General features: G+C 53.3%; 43 non-coding genes across 43 annotated transcripts; 24 read left to right on the forward strand and 19 right to left on the reverse strand.

Moving 5' to 3' along the window:
* Positions 1–59: 59 nt before the first annotated feature.
* Trnam-cau (transfer RNA methionine (anticodon CAU)) lies at positions 60–131 on the reverse strand. The gene has a single exon. It is a non-coding gene; the product is annotated as a tRNA-Met (tRNA).
* Positions 132–379: 248 nt separating this feature from the next.
* Positions 380–452, reverse strand: Trnar-acg (transfer RNA arginine (anticodon ACG)). The gene has a single exon. It is a non-coding gene; the product is annotated as a tRNA-Arg (tRNA).
* Positions 453–894: 442 nt separating this feature from the next.
* On the forward strand, positions 895–986 carry Trnai-uau (transfer RNA isoleucine (anticodon UAU)). The gene is given in 2 exon segments: positions 895–932; positions 951–986. It is a non-coding gene; the product is annotated as a tRNA-Ile (tRNA).
* A 111-nt stretch (positions 987–1,097) lies between these two features.
* Trnad-guc (transfer RNA aspartic acid (anticodon GUC)) lies at positions 1,098–1,169 on the forward strand. The gene has a single exon. It is a non-coding gene; the product is annotated as a tRNA-Asp (tRNA).
* A 556-nt stretch (positions 1,170–1,725) lies between these two features.
* Positions 1,726–1,798, reverse strand: Trnar-acg (transfer RNA arginine (anticodon ACG)). Its single transcript has one exon. It is a non-coding gene; the product is annotated as a tRNA-Arg (tRNA).
* Positions 1,799–2,240: 442 nt separating this feature from the next.
* Trnai-uau (transfer RNA isoleucine (anticodon UAU)) lies at positions 2,241–2,332 on the forward strand. Its single transcript is given in 2 exon segments — positions 2,241–2,278; positions 2,297–2,332. It is a non-coding gene; the product is annotated as a tRNA-Ile (tRNA).
* A 111-nt stretch (positions 2,333–2,443) lies between these two features.
* Positions 2,444–2,515, forward strand: Trnad-guc (transfer RNA aspartic acid (anticodon GUC)). Its single transcript has one exon. It is a non-coding gene; the product is annotated as a tRNA-Asp (tRNA).
* Positions 2,516–3,071: 556 nt separating this feature from the next.
* On the reverse strand, positions 3,072–3,144 carry Trnar-acg (transfer RNA arginine (anticodon ACG)). The gene has a single exon. It is a non-coding gene; the product is annotated as a tRNA-Arg (tRNA).
* Positions 3,145–3,586: 442 nt separating this feature from the next.
* Positions 3,587–3,678, forward strand: Trnai-uau (transfer RNA isoleucine (anticodon UAU)). Its single transcript is given in 2 exon segments — positions 3,587–3,624; positions 3,643–3,678. It is a non-coding gene; the product is annotated as a tRNA-Ile (tRNA).
* Positions 3,679–3,789: 111 nt separating this feature from the next.
* Trnad-guc (transfer RNA aspartic acid (anticodon GUC)) lies at positions 3,790–3,861 on the forward strand. The gene has a single exon. It is a non-coding gene; the product is annotated as a tRNA-Asp (tRNA).
* A 236-nt stretch (positions 3,862–4,097) lies between these two features.
* Positions 4,098–4,169, reverse strand: Trnam-cau (transfer RNA methionine (anticodon CAU)). The gene has a single exon. It is a non-coding gene; the product is annotated as a tRNA-Met (tRNA).
* Positions 4,170–4,417: 248 nt separating this feature from the next.
* Positions 4,418–4,490, reverse strand: Trnar-acg (transfer RNA arginine (anticodon ACG)). Its single transcript has one exon. It is a non-coding gene; the product is annotated as a tRNA-Arg (tRNA).
* A 442-nt stretch (positions 4,491–4,932) lies between these two features.
* On the forward strand, positions 4,933–5,024 carry Trnai-uau (transfer RNA isoleucine (anticodon UAU)). Its single transcript is given in 2 exon segments — positions 4,933–4,970; positions 4,989–5,024. It is a non-coding gene; the product is annotated as a tRNA-Ile (tRNA).
* Positions 5,025–5,135: 111 nt separating this feature from the next.
* Positions 5,136–5,207, forward strand: Trnad-guc (transfer RNA aspartic acid (anticodon GUC)). Its single transcript has one exon. It is a non-coding gene; the product is annotated as a tRNA-Asp (tRNA).
* A 236-nt stretch (positions 5,208–5,443) lies between these two features.
* Trnam-cau (transfer RNA methionine (anticodon CAU)) lies at positions 5,444–5,515 on the reverse strand. Its single transcript has one exon. It is a non-coding gene; the product is annotated as a tRNA-Met (tRNA).
* Positions 5,516–5,763: 248 nt separating this feature from the next.
* Trnar-acg (transfer RNA arginine (anticodon ACG)) lies at positions 5,764–5,836 on the reverse strand. Its single transcript has one exon. It is a non-coding gene; the product is annotated as a tRNA-Arg (tRNA).
* Positions 5,837–6,278: 442 nt separating this feature from the next.
* Positions 6,279–6,370, forward strand: Trnai-uau (transfer RNA isoleucine (anticodon UAU)). Its single transcript is given in 2 exon segments — positions 6,279–6,316; positions 6,335–6,370. It is a non-coding gene; the product is annotated as a tRNA-Ile (tRNA).
* A 111-nt stretch (positions 6,371–6,481) lies between these two features.
* On the forward strand, positions 6,482–6,553 carry Trnad-guc (transfer RNA aspartic acid (anticodon GUC)). The gene has a single exon. It is a non-coding gene; the product is annotated as a tRNA-Asp (tRNA).
* Positions 6,554–6,789: 236 nt separating this feature from the next.
* Positions 6,790–6,861, reverse strand: Trnam-cau (transfer RNA methionine (anticodon CAU)). Its single transcript has one exon. It is a non-coding gene; the product is annotated as a tRNA-Met (tRNA).
* Positions 6,862–7,098: 237 nt separating this feature from the next.
* Trnar-acg (transfer RNA arginine (anticodon ACG)) lies at positions 7,099–7,171 on the reverse strand. The gene has a single exon. It is a non-coding gene; the product is annotated as a tRNA-Arg (tRNA).
* A 442-nt stretch (positions 7,172–7,613) lies between these two features.
* Positions 7,614–7,705, forward strand: Trnai-uau (transfer RNA isoleucine (anticodon UAU)). The gene is given in 2 exon segments: positions 7,614–7,651; positions 7,670–7,705. It is a non-coding gene; the product is annotated as a tRNA-Ile (tRNA).
* A 111-nt stretch (positions 7,706–7,816) lies between these two features.
* On the forward strand, positions 7,817–7,888 carry Trnad-guc (transfer RNA aspartic acid (anticodon GUC)). Its single transcript has one exon. It is a non-coding gene; the product is annotated as a tRNA-Asp (tRNA).
* A 556-nt stretch (positions 7,889–8,444) lies between these two features.
* Positions 8,445–8,517, reverse strand: Trnar-acg (transfer RNA arginine (anticodon ACG)). The gene has a single exon. It is a non-coding gene; the product is annotated as a tRNA-Arg (tRNA).
* Positions 8,518–8,959: 442 nt separating this feature from the next.
* Trnai-uau (transfer RNA isoleucine (anticodon UAU)) lies at positions 8,960–9,051 on the forward strand. Its single transcript is given in 2 exon segments — positions 8,960–8,997; positions 9,016–9,051. It is a non-coding gene; the product is annotated as a tRNA-Ile (tRNA).
* A 111-nt stretch (positions 9,052–9,162) lies between these two features.
* Positions 9,163–9,234, forward strand: Trnad-guc (transfer RNA aspartic acid (anticodon GUC)). Its single transcript has one exon. It is a non-coding gene; the product is annotated as a tRNA-Asp (tRNA).
* Positions 9,235–9,790: 556 nt separating this feature from the next.
* Trnar-acg (transfer RNA arginine (anticodon ACG)) lies at positions 9,791–9,863 on the reverse strand. Its single transcript has one exon. It is a non-coding gene; the product is annotated as a tRNA-Arg (tRNA).
* Positions 9,864–10,305: 442 nt separating this feature from the next.
* Trnai-uau (transfer RNA isoleucine (anticodon UAU)) lies at positions 10,306–10,397 on the forward strand. The gene is given in 2 exon segments: positions 10,306–10,343; positions 10,362–10,397. It is a non-coding gene; the product is annotated as a tRNA-Ile (tRNA).
* A 111-nt stretch (positions 10,398–10,508) lies between these two features.
* Positions 10,509–10,580, forward strand: Trnad-guc (transfer RNA aspartic acid (anticodon GUC)). The gene has a single exon. It is a non-coding gene; the product is annotated as a tRNA-Asp (tRNA).
* A 236-nt stretch (positions 10,581–10,816) lies between these two features.
* On the reverse strand, positions 10,817–10,888 carry Trnam-cau (transfer RNA methionine (anticodon CAU)). Its single transcript has one exon. It is a non-coding gene; the product is annotated as a tRNA-Met (tRNA).
* Positions 10,889–11,136: 248 nt separating this feature from the next.
* Positions 11,137–11,209, reverse strand: Trnar-acg (transfer RNA arginine (anticodon ACG)). The gene has a single exon. It is a non-coding gene; the product is annotated as a tRNA-Arg (tRNA).
* A 442-nt stretch (positions 11,210–11,651) lies between these two features.
* On the forward strand, positions 11,652–11,743 carry Trnai-uau (transfer RNA isoleucine (anticodon UAU)). Its single transcript is given in 2 exon segments — positions 11,652–11,689; positions 11,708–11,743. It is a non-coding gene; the product is annotated as a tRNA-Ile (tRNA).
* Positions 11,744–11,854: 111 nt separating this feature from the next.
* Positions 11,855–11,926, forward strand: Trnad-guc (transfer RNA aspartic acid (anticodon GUC)). Its single transcript has one exon. It is a non-coding gene; the product is annotated as a tRNA-Asp (tRNA).
* Positions 11,927–12,482: 556 nt separating this feature from the next.
* On the reverse strand, positions 12,483–12,555 carry Trnar-acg (transfer RNA arginine (anticodon ACG)). Its single transcript has one exon. It is a non-coding gene; the product is annotated as a tRNA-Arg (tRNA).
* A 442-nt stretch (positions 12,556–12,997) lies between these two features.
* Trnai-uau (transfer RNA isoleucine (anticodon UAU)) lies at positions 12,998–13,089 on the forward strand. Its single transcript is given in 2 exon segments — positions 12,998–13,035; positions 13,054–13,089. It is a non-coding gene; the product is annotated as a tRNA-Ile (tRNA).
* A 111-nt stretch (positions 13,090–13,200) lies between these two features.
* Trnad-guc (transfer RNA aspartic acid (anticodon GUC)) lies at positions 13,201–13,272 on the forward strand. The gene has a single exon. It is a non-coding gene; the product is annotated as a tRNA-Asp (tRNA).
* Positions 13,273–13,508: 236 nt separating this feature from the next.
* Trnam-cau (transfer RNA methionine (anticodon CAU)) lies at positions 13,509–13,580 on the reverse strand. Its single transcript has one exon. It is a non-coding gene; the product is annotated as a tRNA-Met (tRNA).
* A 248-nt stretch (positions 13,581–13,828) lies between these two features.
* On the reverse strand, positions 13,829–13,901 carry Trnar-acg (transfer RNA arginine (anticodon ACG)). The gene has a single exon. It is a non-coding gene; the product is annotated as a tRNA-Arg (tRNA).
* Positions 13,902–14,343: 442 nt separating this feature from the next.
* Positions 14,344–14,435, forward strand: Trnai-uau (transfer RNA isoleucine (anticodon UAU)). The gene is given in 2 exon segments: positions 14,344–14,381; positions 14,400–14,435. It is a non-coding gene; the product is annotated as a tRNA-Ile (tRNA).
* A 111-nt stretch (positions 14,436–14,546) lies between these two features.
* Trnad-guc (transfer RNA aspartic acid (anticodon GUC)) lies at positions 14,547–14,618 on the forward strand. Its single transcript has one exon. It is a non-coding gene; the product is annotated as a tRNA-Asp (tRNA).
* Positions 14,619–14,854: 236 nt separating this feature from the next.
* Positions 14,855–14,926, reverse strand: Trnam-cau (transfer RNA methionine (anticodon CAU)). Its single transcript has one exon. It is a non-coding gene; the product is annotated as a tRNA-Met (tRNA).
* Positions 14,927–15,174: 248 nt separating this feature from the next.
* Positions 15,175–15,247, reverse strand: Trnar-acg (transfer RNA arginine (anticodon ACG)). Its single transcript has one exon. It is a non-coding gene; the product is annotated as a tRNA-Arg (tRNA).
* Positions 15,248–15,689: 442 nt separating this feature from the next.
* Trnai-uau (transfer RNA isoleucine (anticodon UAU)) lies at positions 15,690–15,781 on the forward strand. The gene is given in 2 exon segments: positions 15,690–15,727; positions 15,746–15,781. It is a non-coding gene; the product is annotated as a tRNA-Ile (tRNA).
* Positions 15,782–15,892: 111 nt separating this feature from the next.
* Trnad-guc (transfer RNA aspartic acid (anticodon GUC)) lies at positions 15,893–15,964 on the forward strand. Its single transcript has one exon. It is a non-coding gene; the product is annotated as a tRNA-Asp (tRNA).
* The last annotated feature ends 376 nt before the right edge of the window (positions 15,965–16,340 follow it).

A 16,340-nucleotide genomic window follows, 5' to 3' on the forward strand; every position in this document is an offset into this window, starting at 1 on the left:
GGTCAGCGCACCCCAGGCTTAATGATCGAGCTCGAAGCACACAAGAAAAAGAATAATTTTAGCAGAGCGTGGTTTCGATCCACGGACCTCTGGGTTATGGGCCCAGCACGCTTCCACTGCGCCACTCTGCTGCGTGACGTGGGATACTTGGAAAAGCGTTGTCAGCGTCGCGTACCGTTTAATTAACTGTGCAACATCTCTCAGCTTGACTTGTCTCGACTTTGCTCGACTGACGCTACGCTGACGCTTGCACGAAGCGATATTTACCACGATCGTCTCGAGATGCAGCTGCGAGATGCTCAGGATTGACATTGCACTCCACGCAGGTGGAAACATTCGAATGCACTGCCTAGCTACGCGCCCGCAACTAACAAAATGCCGACCCTGCCAGGATTCGAACCTGGAATCTTCTGATCCGTAGTCAGACGCGTTATCCGTTGCGCCACAGGGCCACTGTTCGTCTTTCGTCATATGACGCGGGTACACATCGCAGAGCAACGTGTTCTCCGTGGCTCGGCAACTGCGTGTCGTCCACTGACAACGGCGGCGCGGCCACTCTGGTCTTCCGCACTCTGCAGGGAGCTGCCAAGGAAGGCATCTCTCCTCCAGCTGCTCGGCCACGGTGCGCCTGCATAGCTTAGAGCTTGCCACACATCTGCCCTCGCTGTTGGACAGGTAGCAGAAGGCAAGGCGCGCGTTTTTCTGCAATGTTTCGGTGATGACAAGCGGTTGATATGCTTGTAAGTGTAGCATATGAAACAAGAATCGTATGAAGCATCCGTAGCCAGGTGCTAAAGTCGCAGTATGGCCGCAGGTGACGGTCGTATGATGGGTCTGTAGCCACAACAGGTTGGCAGCAAAGCAAATACCGCTAACTGAAAGCACCCTGCTGTAGCCCCAGTGGCGCAATTGGTTAGCGCACGGTACTTATAAGGCAGTAGCCGTGAGCAATGCCGGGGTTGTGAGTTCGAGCCTCACCTGGGGCATACTTTTATTTCGTAGCAGCTGACTCTGAAAGCATCGGGACGCTAGATTTGAGATGAATCACCTACTTGAGAAGAATAAGTGTGCGTGCGTTGTGCGTGTCGTTTGCGTATTCCTCGGTAGTATAGTGGTTAGTATCCCCGCCTGTCACGCGGGAGACCGGGGTTCGATTCCCCGCCGGGGAGGTGCGATTTTTATATCGCGAAAGTTGCACGTGTGGCCCGATAGGACATTAACGTTGTGATCGAGAAATGTAGTTGCTGCAGAATCGTAAGAAACTCTGCGTCTTAGGAAGTGTTTCTCGTATTCTCCACACGACGTCGTCATCGTTTCAGAACTTACAGGGTTTGCTGTTGACGCTGGGTCAGCGCACCCCAGGCTTAATGATCGAGCTCGAAGCACACAAGAAAAAGAATAATTTTAGCAGAGCGTGGTTTCGATCCAAGGACCTCTGGGTTATGGGCCCAGCACGCTTCCACTGCGCCACTCTGCTGCGTGACGTGGGATACTTGGAAAAGCGTTGTCAGCGTCGCGTACCGTTTAATTAACTGTGCAACATCTCTCAGCTTGACTTGTCTCGACTTTGCTCGACTGACGCTACGCTGACGCTTGCACGAAGCGATATTTACCACGATCGTCTCGAGATGCAGCTGCGAGATGCTCAGGATTGACATTGCACTCCACGCAGGTGGAAACATTCGAATGCACTGCCTAGCTACGCGCCCGCAACTAACAAAATGCCGACCCTGCCAGGATTCGAACCTGGAATCTTCTGATCCGTAGTCAGACGCGTTATCCGTTGCGCCACAGGGCCACTGTTCGTCTTTCGTCATATGACGCGGGTACACATCGCAGAGCAACGTGTTCTCCGTGGCTCGGCAACTGCGTGTCGTCCACTGACAACGGCGGCGCGGCCACTCTGGTCTTCCGCACTCTGCAGGGAGCTGCCAAGGAAGGCATCTCTCCTCCAGCTGCTCGGCCACGGTGCGCCTGCATAGCTTAGAGCTTGCCACACATCTGCCCTCGCTGTTGGACAGGTAGCAGAAGGCAAGGCGCGCGTTTTTCTGCAATGTTTCGGTGATGACAAGCGGTTGATATGCTTGTAAGTGTAGCATATGAAACAAGAATCGTATGAAGCATCCGTAGCCAGGTGCTAAAGTCGCAGTATGGCCGCAGGTGACGGTCGTATGATGGGTCTGTAGCCACAACAGGTTGGCAGCAAAGCAAATACCGCTAACTGAAAGCACCCTGCTGTAGCCCCAGTGGCGCAATTGGTTAGCGCACGGTACTTATAAGGCAGTAGCCGTGAGCAATGCCGGGGTTGTGAGTTCGAGCCTCACCTGGGGCATACTTTTATTTCGTAGCAGCTGACTCTGAAAGCATCGGGACGCTAGATTTGAGATGAATCACCTACTTGAGAAGAATAAGTGTGCGTGCGTTGTGCATGTCGTTTGCGTATTCCTCGGTAGTATAGTGGTTAGTATCCCCGCCTGTCACGCGGGAGACCGGGGTTCGATTCCCCGCCGGGGAGGTGCGATTTTTATATCGCGAAAGTTGCACGTGTGGCCCGATAGGACATTAACGTTGTGATCGAGAAATGTAGTTGCTGCAGAATCGTAAGAAACTCTGCGTCTTAGGAAGTGTTTCTCGTATTCTCCACACGACGTCGTCATCGTTTCAGAACTTACAGGGTTTGCTGTTGACGCTGGGTCAGCGCACCCCAGGCTTAATGATCGAGCTCGAAGCACACAAGAAAAAGAATAATTTTAGCAGAGCGTGGTTTCGATCCACGGACCTCTGGGTTATGGGCCCAGCACGCTTCCACTGCGCCGCTCTGCTGCGTGACGTGGGATACTTGGAAAAGCGTTGTCAGCGTCGCGTACCGTTTAATTAACTGTGCAACATCTCTCAGCTTGACTTGTCTCGACTTTGCTCGACTGACGCTACGCTGACGCTTGCACGAAGCGATATTTACCACGATCGTCTCGAGATGCAGCTGCGAGATGCTCAGGATTGACATTGCACTCCACGCAGGTGGAAACATTCGAATGCACTGCCTAGCTACGCGCCCGCAACTAACAAAATGCCGACCCTGCCGGGATTCGAACCTGGAATCTTCTGATCCGTAGTCAGACGCGTTATCCGTTGCGCCACAGGGCCACTGTTCGTCTTTCGTCATATGACGCGGGTACACATCGCAGAGCAACGTGTTCTCCGTGGCTCGGCAACTGCGTGTCGTCCACTGACAACGGCGGCGCGGCCACTCTGGTCTTCCGCACTCTGCAGGGAGCTGCCAAGGAAGGCATCTCTCCTCCAGCTGCTCGGCCACGGTGCGCCTGCATAGCTTAGAGCTTGCCACACATCTGCCCTCGCTGTTGGACAGGTAGCAGAAGGCAAGGCGCGCGTTTTTCTGCAATTTTTCGGTGATGACAAGCGGTTGATATGCTTGTAAGTGTAGCATATGAAACAAGAATCGTATGAAGCATCCGTAGCCAGGTGCTAAAGTCGCAGTATGGCCGCAGGTGACGGTCGTATGATGGGTCTGTAGCCACAACAGGTTGGCAGCAAAGCAAATACCGCTAACTGAAAGCACCCTGCTGTAGCCCCAGTGGCGCAATTGGTTAGCGCACGGTACTTATAAGGCAGTAGCCGTGAGCAATGCCGGGGTTGTGAGTTCGAGCCTCACCTGGGGCATACTTTTATTTCGTAGCAGCTGACTCTGAAAGCATCGGGACGCTAGATTTGAGATGAATCACCTACTTGAGAAGAATAAGTGTGCGTGCGTTGTGCGTGTCGTTTGCGTATTCCTCGGTAGTATAGTGGTTAGTATCCCCGCCTGTCACGCGGGAGACCGGGGTTCGATTCCCCGCCGGGGAGGTGCGATTTTTATATCGCGAAAGTTGCACGTGTGGCCCGATAGGACATTAACGTTGTGATCGAGAAATGTAGTTGCTGCAGAATCGTAAGAAACTCTGCGTCTTAGGAAGTGTTTCTCGTATTCTCCACACGACGTCGTCATCGTTTCAGAACTTACAGGGTTTGCTGTTGACGCTGGGTCAGCGCACCCCAGGCTTAATGATCGAGCTCGAAGCACACAAGAAAAAGAATAATTTTAGCAGAGCGTGGTTTCGATCCACGGACCTCTGGGTTATGGGCCCAGCACGCTTCCACTGCGCCACTCTGCTGCGTGACGTGGGATACTTGGAAAAGCGTTGTCAGCGTCGCGTACCGTTTAATTAACTGTGCAACATCTCTCAGCTTGACTTGTCTCGACTTTGCTCGACTGACGCTACGCTGACGCTTGCACGAAGCGATATTTACCACGATCGTCTCGAGATGCAGCTGCGAGATGCTCAGGATTGACATTGCACTCCACGCAGGTGGAAACATTCGAATGCACTGCCTAGCTACGCGCCCGCAACTAACAAAATGCCGACCCTGCCAGGATTCGAACCTGGAATCTTCTGATCCGTAGTCAGACGCGTTATCCGTTGCGCCACAGGGCCACTGTTCGTCTTTCGTCATATGACGCGGGTACACATCGCAGAGCAACGTGTTCTCCGTGGCTCGGCAACTGCGTGTCGTCCACTGACAACGGCGGCGCGGCCACTCTGGTCTTCCGCACTCTGCAGGGAGCTGCCAAGGAAGGCATCTCTCCTCCAGCTGCTCGGCCACGGTGCGCCTGCATAGCTTAGAGCTTGCCACACATCTGCCCTCGCTGTTGGACAGGTAGCAGAAGGCAAGGCGCGCGTTTTTCTGCAATGTTTCGGTGATGACAAGCGGTTGATATGCTTGTAAGTGTAGCATATGAAACAAGAATCGTATGAAGCATCCGTAGCCAGGTGCTAAAGTCGCAGTATGGCCGCAGGTGACGGTCGTATGATGGGTCTGTAGCCACAACAGGTTGGCAGCAAAGCAAATACCGCTAACTGAAAGCACCCTGCTGTAGCCCCAGTGGCGCAATTGGTTAGCGCACGGTACTTATAAGGCAGTAGCCGTGAGCAATGCCGGGGTTGTGAGTTCGAGCCTCACCTGGGGCATACTTTTATTTCGTAGCAGCTGACTCTGAAAGCATCGGGACGCTAGATTTGAGATGAATCACCTACTTGAGAAGAATAAGTGTGCGTGCGTTGTGCGTGTCGTTTGCGTATTCCTCGGTAGTATAGTGGTTAGTATCCCCGCCTGTCACGCGGGAGACCGGGGTTCGATTCCCCGCCGGGGAGGTGCGATTTTTATATCGCGAAAGTTGCACGTGTGGCCCGATAGGACATTAACGTTGTGATCGAGAAATGTAGTTGCTGCAGAATCGTAAGAAACTCTGCGTCTTAGGAAGTGTTTCTCGTATTCTCCACACGACGTCGTCATCGTTTCAGAACTTACAGGGTTTGCTGTTGACGCTGGGTCAGCGCACCCCAGGCTTAATGATCGAGCTCGAAGCACACAAGAAAAAGAATAATTTTAGCAGAGCGTGGTTTCGATCCACGGACCTCTGGGTTATGGGCCCAGCACGCTTCCACTGCGCCACTCTGCTGCGTGACGTGGGATACTTGGAAAAGCGTTGTCAGCGTCGCGTACCGTTTAATTAACTGTGCAACATCTCTCAGCTTGACTTGTCTCGACTTCGCTCGACTGACGCTACGCTGACGCTTGCACGAAGCGATATTTACCACGATCGTCTCGAGATGCAGCTGCGAGATGCTCAGGATTGACATTGCACTCCACGCAGGTGGAAACATTCGAATGCACTGCCTAGCTACGCGCCCGCAACTAACAAAATGCCGACCCTGCCAGGATTCGAACCTGGAATCTTCTGATCCGTAGTCAGACGCGTTATCCGTTGCGCCACAGGGCCACTGTTCGTCTTTCGTCATATGACGCGGGTACACATCGCAGAGCAACGTGTTCTCCGTGGCTCGGCAACTGCGTGTCGTCCACTGACAACGGCGGCGCGGCCACTCTGGTCTTCCGCACTCTGCAGGGAGCTGCCAAGGAAGGCATCTCTCCTCCAGCTGCTCGGCCACGGTGCGCCTGCATAGCTTAGAGCTTGCCACACATCTGCCCTCGCTGTTGGACAGGTAGCAGAAGGCAAGGCGCGCGTTTTTCTGCAATGTTTCGGTGATGACAAGCGGTTGATATGCTTGTAAGTGTAGCATATGAAACAAGAATCGTATGAAGCATCCGTAGCCAGGTGCTAAAGTCGCAGTATGGCCGCAGGTGACGGTCGTATGATGGGTCTGTAGCCACAACAGGTTGGCAGCAAAGCAAATACCGCTAACTGAAAGCACCCTGCTGTAGCCCCAGTGGCGCAATTGGTTAGCGCACGGTACTTATAAGGCAGTAGCCGTGAGCAATGCCGGGGTTGTGAGTTCGAGCCTCACCTGGGGCATACTTTTATTTCGTAGCAGCTGACTCTGAAAGCATCGGGACGCTAGATTTGAGATGAATCACCTACTTGAGAAGAATAAGTGTGCGTGCGTTGTGCGTGTCGTTTGCGTATTCCTCGGTAGTATAGTGGTTAGTATCCCCGCCTGTCACGCGGGAGACCGGGGTTCGATTCCCCGCCGGGGAGGTGCGATTTTTATATCGCGAAAGTTGCACGTGTGGCCCGATAGGACATTAACGTTGTGATCGAGAAATGTAGTTGCTGCAGAATCGTAAGAAACTCTGCGTCTTAGGAAGTGTTTCTCGTATTCTCCACACGACGTCGTCATCGTTTCAGAACTTACAGGGTTTGCTGTTGACGCTGGGTCAGCGCACCCCAGGCTTAATGATCGAGCTCGAAGCACACAAGAAAAAGAATAATTTTAGCAGAGCGTGGTTTCGATCCACGGACCTCTGGGTTATGGGCCCAGCACGCTTCCACTGCGCCACTCTGCTGCGTGACGTGGGATACTTGGAAAAGCGTTGTCAGCGTCGCGTACCGTTTAATTAACTGTGCAACATCTCTCAGCTTGACTTGTCTCGACTTTGCTCGACTGACGCTTGCACGAAGCGATATTTACCACGATCGTCTCGAGATGCAGCTGCGAGATGCTCAGGATTGACATTGCACTCCACGCAGGTGGAAACATTCGAATGCACTGCCTAGCTACGCGCCCGCAACTAACAAAATGCCGACCCTGCCAGGATTCGAACCTGGAATCTTCTGATCCGTAGTCAGACGCGTTATCCGTTGCGCCACAGGGCCACTGTTCGTCTTTCGTCATATGACGCGGGTACACATCGCAGAGCAACGTGTTCTCCGTGGCTCGGCAACTGCGTGTCGTCCACTGACAACGGCGGCGCGGCCACTCTGGTCTTCCGCACTCTGCAGGGAGCTGCCAAGGAAGGCATCTCTCCTCCAGCTGCTCGGCCACGGTGCGCCTGCATAGCTTAGAGCTTGCCACACATCTGCCCTCGCTGTTGGACAGGTAGCAGAAGGCAAGGCGCGCGTTTTTCTGCAATGTTTCGGTGATGACAAGCGGTTGATATGCTTGTAAGTGTAGCATATGAAACAAGAATCGTATGAAGCATCCGTAGCCAGGTGCTAAAGTCGCAGTATGGCCGCAGGTGACGGTCGTATGATGGGTCTGTAGCCACAACAGGTTGGCAGCAAAGCAAATACCGCTAACTGAAAGCACCCTGCTGTAGCCCCAGTGGCGCAATTGGTTAGCGCACGGTACTTATAAGGCAGTAGCCGTGAGCAATGCCGGGGTTGTGAGTTCGAGCCTCACCTGGGGCATACTTTTATTTCGTAGCAGCTGACTCTGAAAGCATCGGGACGCTAGATTTGAGATGAATCACCTACTTGAGAAGAATAAGTGTGCGTGCGTTGTGCGTGTCGTTTGCGTATTCCTCGGTAGTATAGTGGTTAGTATCCCCGCCTGTCACGCGGGAGACCGGGGTTCGATTCCCCGCCGGGGAGGTGCGATTTTTATATCGCGAAAGTTGCACGTGTGGCCCGATAGGACATTAACGTTGTGATCGAGAAATGTAGTTGCTGCAGAATCGTAAGAAACTCTGCGTCTTAGGAAGTGTTTCTCGTATTCTCCACACGACGTCGTCATCGTTTCAGAACTTACAGGGTTTGCTGTTGACGCTGGGTCAGCGCACCCCAGGCTTAATGATCGAGCTCGAAGCACACAAGAAAAAGAATAATTTTAGCAGAGCGTGGTTTCGATCCAAGGACCTCTGGGTTATGGGCCCAGCACGCTTCCACTGCGCCACTCTGCTGCGTGACGTGGGATACTTGGAAAAGCGTTGTCAGCGTCGCGTACCGTTTAATTAACTGTGCAACATCTCTCAGCTTGACTTGTCTCGACTTTGCTCGACTGACGCTACGCTGACGCTTGCACGAAGCGATATTTACCACGATCGTCTCGAGATGCAGCTGCGAGATGCTCAGGATTGACATTGCACTCCACGCAGGTGGAAACATTCGAATGCACTGCCTAGCTACGCGCCCGCAACTAACAAAATGCCGACCCTGCCAGGATTCGAACCTGGAATCTTCTGATCCGTAGTCAGACGCGTTATCCGTTGCGCCACAGGGCCACTGTTCGTCTTTCGTCATATGACGCGGGTACACATCGCAGAGCAACGTGTTCTCCGTGGCTCGGCAACTGCGTGTCGTCCACTGACAACGGCGGCGCGGCCACTCTGGTCTTCCGCACTCTGCAGGGAGCTGCCAAGGAAGGCATCTCTCCTCCAGCTGCTCGGCCACGGTGCGCCTGCATAGCTTAGAGCTTGCCACACATCTGCCCTCGCTGTTGGACAGGTAGCAGAAGGCAAGGCGCGCGTTTTTCTGCAATGTTTCGGTGATGACAAGCGGTTGATATGCTTGTAAGTGTAGCATATGAAACAAGAATCGTATGAAGCATCCGTAGCCAGGTGCTAAAGTCGCAGTATGGCCGCAGGTGACGGTCGTATGATGGGTCTGTAGCCACAACAGGTTGGCAGCAAAGCAAATACCGCTAACTGAAAGCACCCTGCTGTAGCCCCAGTGGCGCAATTGGTTAGCGCACGGTACTTATAAGGCAGTAGCCGTGAGCAATGCCGGGGTTGTGAGTTCGAGCCTCACCTGGGGCATACTTTTATTTCGTAGCAGCTGACTCTGAAAGCATCGGGACGCTAGATTTGAGATGAATCACCTACTTGAGAAGAATAAGTGTGCGTGCGTTGTGCATGTCGTTTGCGTATTCCTCGGTAGTATAGTGGTTAGTATCCCCGCCTGTCACGCGGGAGACCGGGGTTCGATTCCCCGCCGGGGAGGTGCGATTTTTATATCGCGAAAGTTGCACGTGTGGCCCGATAGGACATTAACGTTGTGATCGAGAAATGTAGTTGCTGCAGAATCGTAAGAAACTCTGCGTCTTAGGAAGTGTTTCTCGTATTCTCCACACGACGTCGTCATCGTTTCAGAACTTACAGGGTTTGCTGTTGACGCTGGGTCAGCGCACCCCAGGCTTAATGATCGAGCTCGAAGCACACAAGAAAAAGAATAATTTTAGCAGAGCGTGGTTTCGATCCACGGACCTCTGGGTTATGGGCCCAGCACGCTTCCACTGCGCCGCTCTGCTGCGTGACGTGGGATACTTGGAAAAGCGTTGTCAGCGTCGCGTACCGTTTAATTAACTGTGCAACATCTCTCAGCTTGACTTGTCTCGACTTTGCTCGACTGACGCTACGCTGACGCTTGCACGAAGCGATATTTACCACGATCGTCTCGAGATGCAGCTGCGAGATGCTCAGGATTGACATTGCACTCCACGCAGGTGGAAACATTCGAATGCACTGCCTAGCTACGCGCCCGCAACTAACAAAATGCCGACCCTGCCGGGATTCGAACCTGGAATCTTCTGATCCGTAGTCAGACGCGTTATCCGTTGCGCCACAGGGCCACTGTTCGTCTTTCGTCATATGACGCGGGTACACATCGCAGAGCAACGTGTTCTCCGTGGCTCGGCAACTGCGTGTCGTCCACTGACAACGGCGGCGCGGCCACTCTGGTCTTCCGCACTCTGCAGGGAGCTGCCAAGGAAGGCATCTCTCCTCCAGCTGCTCGGCCACGGTGCGCCTGCATAGCTTAGAGCTTGCCACACATCTGCCCTCGCTGTTGGACAGGTAGCAGAAGGCAAGGCGCGCGTTTTTCTGCAATGTTTCGGTGATGACAAGCGGTTGATATGCTTGTAAGTGTAGCATATGAAACAAGAATCGTATGAAGCATCCGTAGCCAGGTGCTAAAGTCGCAGTATGGCCGCAGGTGACGGTCGTATGATGGGTCTGTAGCCACAACAGGTTGGCAGCAAAGCAAATACCGCTAACTGAAAGCACCCTGCTGTAGCCCCAGTGGCGCAATTGGTTAGCGCACGGTACTTATAAGGCAGTAGCCGTGAGCAATGCCGGGGTTGTGAGTTCGAGCCTCACCTGGGGCATACTTTTATTTCGTAGCAGCTGACTCTGAAAGCATCGGGACGCTAGATTTGAGATGAATCACCTACTTGAGAAGAATAAGTGTGCGTGCGTTGTGCGTGTCGTTTGCGTATTCCTCGGTAGTATAGTGGTTAGTATCCCCGCCTGTCACGCGGGAGACCGGGGTTCGATTCCCCGCCGGGGAGGTGCGATTTTTATATCGCGAAAGTTGCACGTGTGGCCCGATAGGACATTAACGTTGTGATCGAGAAATGTAGTTGCTGCAGAATCGTAAGAAACTCTGCGTCTTAGGAAGTGTTTCTCGTATTCTCCACACGACGTCGTCATCGTTTCAGAACTTACAGGGTTTGCTGTTGACGCTGGGTCAGCGCACCCCAGGCTTAATGATCGAGCTCGAAGCACACAAGAAAAAGAATAATTTTAGCAGAGCGTGGTTTCGATCCACGGTCCTCTGGGTTATGGGCCCAGCACGCTTCCACTGCGCCACTCTGCTGCGTGACGTGGGATACTTGGAAAAGCGTTGTCAGCGTCGCGTACCGTTTAATTAACTGTGCAACATCTCTCAGCTTGACTTGTCTCGACTTTGCTCGACTGACGCTACGCTGACGCTTGCACGAAGCGATATTTACCACGATCGTCTCGAGATGCAGCTGCGAGATGCTCAGGATTGACATTGCACTCCACGCAGGTGGAAACATTCGAATGCACTGCCTAGCTACGCGCCCGCAACTAACAAAATGCCGACCCTGCCAGGATTCGAACCTGGAATCTTCTGATCCGTAGTCAGACGCGTTATCCGTTGCGCCACAGGGCCACTGTTCGTCTTTCGTCATATGACGCGGGTACACATCGCAGAGCAACGTGTTCTCCGTGGCTCGGCAACTGCGTGTCGTCCACTGACAACGGCGGCGCGGCCACTCTGGTCTTCCGCACTCTGCAGGGAGCTGCCAAGGAAGGCATCTCTCCTCCAGCTGCTCGGCCACGGTGCGCCTGCATAGCTTAGAGCTTGCCACACATCTGCCCTCGCTGTTGGACAGGTAGCAGAAGGCAAGGCGCGCGTTTTTCTGCAATGTTTCGGTGATGACAAGCGGTTGATATGCTTGTAAGTGTAGCATATGAAACAAGAATCGTATGAAGCATCCGTAGCCAGGTGCTAAAGTCGCAGTATGGCCGCAGGTGACGGTCGTATGATGGGTCTGTAGCCACAACAGGTTGGCAGCAAAGCAAATACCGCTAACTGAAAGCACCCTGCTGTAGCCCCAGTGGCGCAATTGGTTAGCGCACGGTACTTATAAGGCAGTAGCCGTGAGCAATGCCGGGGTTGTGAGTTCGAGCCTCACCTGGGGCATACTTTTATTTCGTAGCAGCTGACTCTGAAAGCATCGGGACGCTAGATTTGAGATGAATCACCTACTTGAGAAGAATAAGTGTGCGTGCGTTGTGCATGTCATTTGCGTATTCCTCGGTAGTATAGTGGTTAGTATCCCCGCCTGTCACGCGGGAGACCGGGGTTCGATTCCCCGCCGGGGAGGTGCGATTTTTATATCGCGAAAGTTGCACGTGTGGCCCGATAGGACATTAACGTTGTGATCGAGAAATGTAGTTGCTGCAGAATCGTAAGAAACTCTGCGTCTTAGGAAGTGTTTCTCGTATTCTCCACACGACGTCGTCATCGTTTCAGAACTTACAGGGTTTGCTGTTGACGCTGGGTCAGCGCACCCCAGGCTTAATGATCGAGCTCGAAGCACACAAGAAAAAGAATAATTTTAGCAGAGCGTGGTTTCGATCCACGGACCTCTGGGTTATGGGCCCAGCACGCTTCCACTGCGCCGCTCTGCTGCGTGACGTGGGATACTTGGAAAAGCGTTGTCAGCGTCGCGTACCGTTTAATTAACTGTGCAACATCTCTCAGCTTGACTTGTCTCGACTTTGCTCGACTGACGCTACGCTGACGCTTGCACGAAGCGATATTTACCACGATCGTCTCGAGATGCAGCTGCGAGATGCTCAGGATTGACATTGCACTCCACGCAGGTGGAAACATTCGAATGCACTGCCTAGCTACGCGCCCGCAACTAACAAAATGCCGACCCTGCCGGGATTCGAACCTGGAATCTTCTGATCCGTAGTCAGACGCGTTATCCGTTGCGCCACAGGGCCACTGTTCGTCTTTCGTCATATGACGCGGGTACACATCGCAGAGCAACGTGTTCTCCGTGGCTCGGCAACTGCGTGTCGTCCACTGACAACGGCGGCGCGGCCACTCTGGTCTTCCGCACTCTGCAGGGAGCTGCCAAGGAAGGCATCTCTCCTCCAGCTGCTCGGCCACGGTGCGCCTGCATAGCTTAGAGCTTGCCACACATCTGCCCTCGCTGTTGGACAGGTAGCAGAAGGCAAGGCGCGCGTTTTTCTGCAATGTTTCGGTGATGACAAGCGGTTGATATGCTTGTAAGTGTAGCATATGAAACAAGAATCGTATGAAGCATCCGTAGCCAGGTGCTAAAGTCGCAGTATGGCCGCAGGTGACGGTCGTATGATGGGTCTGTAGCCACAACAGGTTGGCAGCAAAGCAAATACCGCTAACTGAAAGCACCCTGCTGTAGCCCCAGTGGCGCAATTGGTTAGCGCACGGTACTTATAAGGCAGTAGCCGTGAGCAATGCCGGGGTTGTGAGTTCGAGCCTCACCTGGGGCATACTTTTATTTCGTAGCAGCTGACTCTGAAAGCATCGGGACGCTAGATTTGAGATGAATCACCTACTTGAGAAGAATAAGTGTGCGTGCGTTGTGCGTGTCGTTTGCGTATTCCTCGGTAGTATAGTGGTTAGTATCCCCGCCTGTCACGCGGGAGACCGGGGTTCGATTCCCCGCCGGGGAGGTGCGATTTTTATATCGCGAAAGTTGCACGTGTGGCCCGATAGGACATTAACGTTGTGATCGAGAAATGTAGTTGCTGCAGAATCGTAAGAAACTCTGCGTCTTAGGAAGTGTTTCTCGTATTCTCCACACGACGTCGTCATCGTTTCAGAACTTACAGGGTTTGCTGTTGACGCTGGGTCAGCGCACCCCAGGCTTAATGATCGAGCTCGAAGCACACAAGAAAAAGAATAATTTTAGCAGAGCGTGGTTTCGATCCACGGACCTCTGGGTTATGGGCCCAGCACGCTTCCACTGCGCCACTCTGCTGCGTGACGTGGGATACTTGGAAAAGCGTTGTCAGCGTCGCGTACCGTTTAATTAACTGTGCAACATCTCTCAGCTTGACTTGTCTCGACTTTGCTCGACTGACGCTACGCTGACGCTTGCACGAAGCGATATTTACCACGATCGTCTCGAGATGCAGCTGCGAGATGCTCAGGATTGACATTGCACTCCACGCAGGTGGAAACATTCGAATGCACTGCCTAGCTACGCGCCCGCAACTAACAAAATGCCGACCCTGCCGGGATTCGAACCTGGAATCTTCTGATCCGTAGTCAGACGCGTTATCCGTTGCGCCACAGGGCCACTGTTCGTCTTTCGTCATATGACGCGGGTACACATCGCAGAGCAACGTGTTCTCCGTGGCTCGGCAACTGCGTGTCGTCCACTGACAACGGCGGCGCGGCCACTCTGGTCTTCCGCACTCTGCAGGGAGCTGCCAAGGAAGGCATCTCTCCTCCAGCTGCTCGGCCACGGTGCGCCTGCATAGCTTAGAGCTTGCCACACATCTGCCCTCGCTGTTGGACAGGTAGCAGAAGGCAAGGCGCGCGTTTTTCTGCAATGTTTCGGTGATGACAAGCGGTTGATATGCTTGTAAGTGTAGCATATGAAACAAGAATCGTATGAAGCATCCGTAGCCAGGTGCTAAAGTCGCAGTATGGCCGCAGGTGACGGTCGTATGATGGGTCTGTAGCCACAACAGGTTGGCAGCAAAGCAAATACCGCTAACTGAAAGCACCCTGCTGTAGCCCCAGTGGCGCAATTGGTTAGCGCACGGTACTTATAAGGCAGTAGCCGTGAGCAATGCCGGGGTTGTGAGTTCGAGCCTCACCTGGGGCATACTTTTATTTCGTAGCAGCTGACTCTGAAAGCATCGGGACGCTAGATTTGAGATGAATCACCTACTTGAGAAGAATAAGTGTGCGTGCGTTGTGCGTGTCGTTTGCGTATTCCTCGGTAGTATAGTGGTTAGTATCCCCGCCTGTCACGCGGGAGACCGGGGTTCGATTCCCCGCCGGGGAGGTGCGATTTTTATATCGCGAAAGTTGCACGTGTGGCCCGATAGGACATTAACGTTGTGATCGAGAAATGTAGTTGCTGCAGAATCGTAAGAAACTCTGCGTCTTAGGAAGTGTTTCTCGTATTCTCCACACGACGTCGTCATCGTTTCAGAACTTACAGGGTTTGCTGTTGACGCTGGGTCAGCGCACCCCAGGCTTAATGATCGAGCTCGAAGCACACAAGAAAAAGAATAATTTTAGCAGAGCGTGGTTTCGATCCACGGACCTCTGGGTTATGGGCCCAGCACGCTTCCACTGCGCCACTCTGCTGCGTGACGTGGGATACTTGGAAAAGCGTTGTCAGCGTCGCGTACCGTTTAATTAACTGTGCAACATCTCTCAGCTTGACTTGTCTCGACTTTGCTCGACTGACGCTACGCTGACGCTTGCACGAAGCGATATTTACCACGATCGTCTCGAGATGCAGCTGCGAGATGCTCAGGATTGACATTGCACTCCACGCAGGTGGAAACATTCGAATGCACTGCCTAGCTACGCGCCCGCAACTAACAAAATGCCGACCCTGCCAGGATTCGAACCTGGAATCTTCTGATCCGTAGTCAGACGCGTTATCCGTTGCGCCACAGGGCCACTGTTCGTCTTTCGTCATATGACGCGGGTACACATCGCAGAGCAACGTGTTCTCCGTGGCTCGGCAACTGCGTGTCGTCCACTGACAACGGCGGCGCGGCCACTCTGGTCTTCCGCACTCTGCAGGGAGCTGCCAAGGAAGGCATCTCTCCTCCAGCTGCTCGGCCACGGTGCGCCTGCATAGCTTAGAGCTTGCCACACATCTGCCCTCGCTGTTGGACAGGTAGCAGAAGGCAAGGCGCGCGTTTTTCTGCAATGTTTCGGTGATGACAAGCGGTTGATATGCTTGTAAGTGTAGCATATGAAACAAGAATCGTATGAAGCATCCGTAGCCAGGTGCTAAAGTCGCAGTATGGCCGCAGGTGACGGTCGTATGATGGGTCTGTAGCCACAACAGGTTGGCAGCAAAGCAAATACCGCTAACTGAAAGCACCCTGCTGTAGCCCCAGTGGCGCAATTGGTTAGCGCACGGTACTTATAAGGCAGTAGCCGTGAGCAATGCCGGGGTTGTGAGTTCGAGCCTCACCTGGGGCATACTTTTATTTCGTAGCAGCTGACTCTGAAAGCATCGGGACGCTAGATTTGAGATGAATCACCTACTTGAGAAGAATAAGTGTGCGTGCGTTGTGCATGTCGTTTGCGTATTCCTCGGTAGTATAGTGGTTAGTATCCCCGCCTGTCACGCGGGAGACCGGGGTTCGATTCCCCGCCGGGGAGGTGCGATTTTTATATCGCGAAAGTTGCACGTGTGGCCCGATAGGACATTAACGTTGTGATCGAGAAATGTAGTTGCTGCAGAATCGTAAGAAACTCTGCGTCTTAGGAAGTGTTTCTCGTATTCTCCACACGACGTCGTCATCGTTTCAGAACTTACAGGGTTTGCTGTTGACGCTGGGTCAGCGCACCCCAGGCTTAATGATCGAGCTCGAAGCACACAAGAAAAAGAATAATTTTAGCAGAGCGTGGTTTCGATCCACGGACCTCTGGGTTATGGGCCCAGCACGCTTCCACTGCGCCGCTCTGCTGCGTGACGTGGGATACTTGGAAAAGCGTTGTCAGCGTCGCGTACCGTTTAATTAACTGTGCAACATCT

Source organism: Schistocerca cancellata, unplaced genomic scaffold (genome assembly GCF_023864275.1).
Source record: "Schistocerca cancellata isolate TAMUIC-IGC-003103 unplaced genomic scaffold, iqSchCanc2.1 HiC_scaffold_1165, whole genome shotgun sequence".
NCBI lineage: Eukaryota > Metazoa > Arthropoda > Insecta > Orthoptera > Acrididae > Schistocerca > Schistocerca cancellata.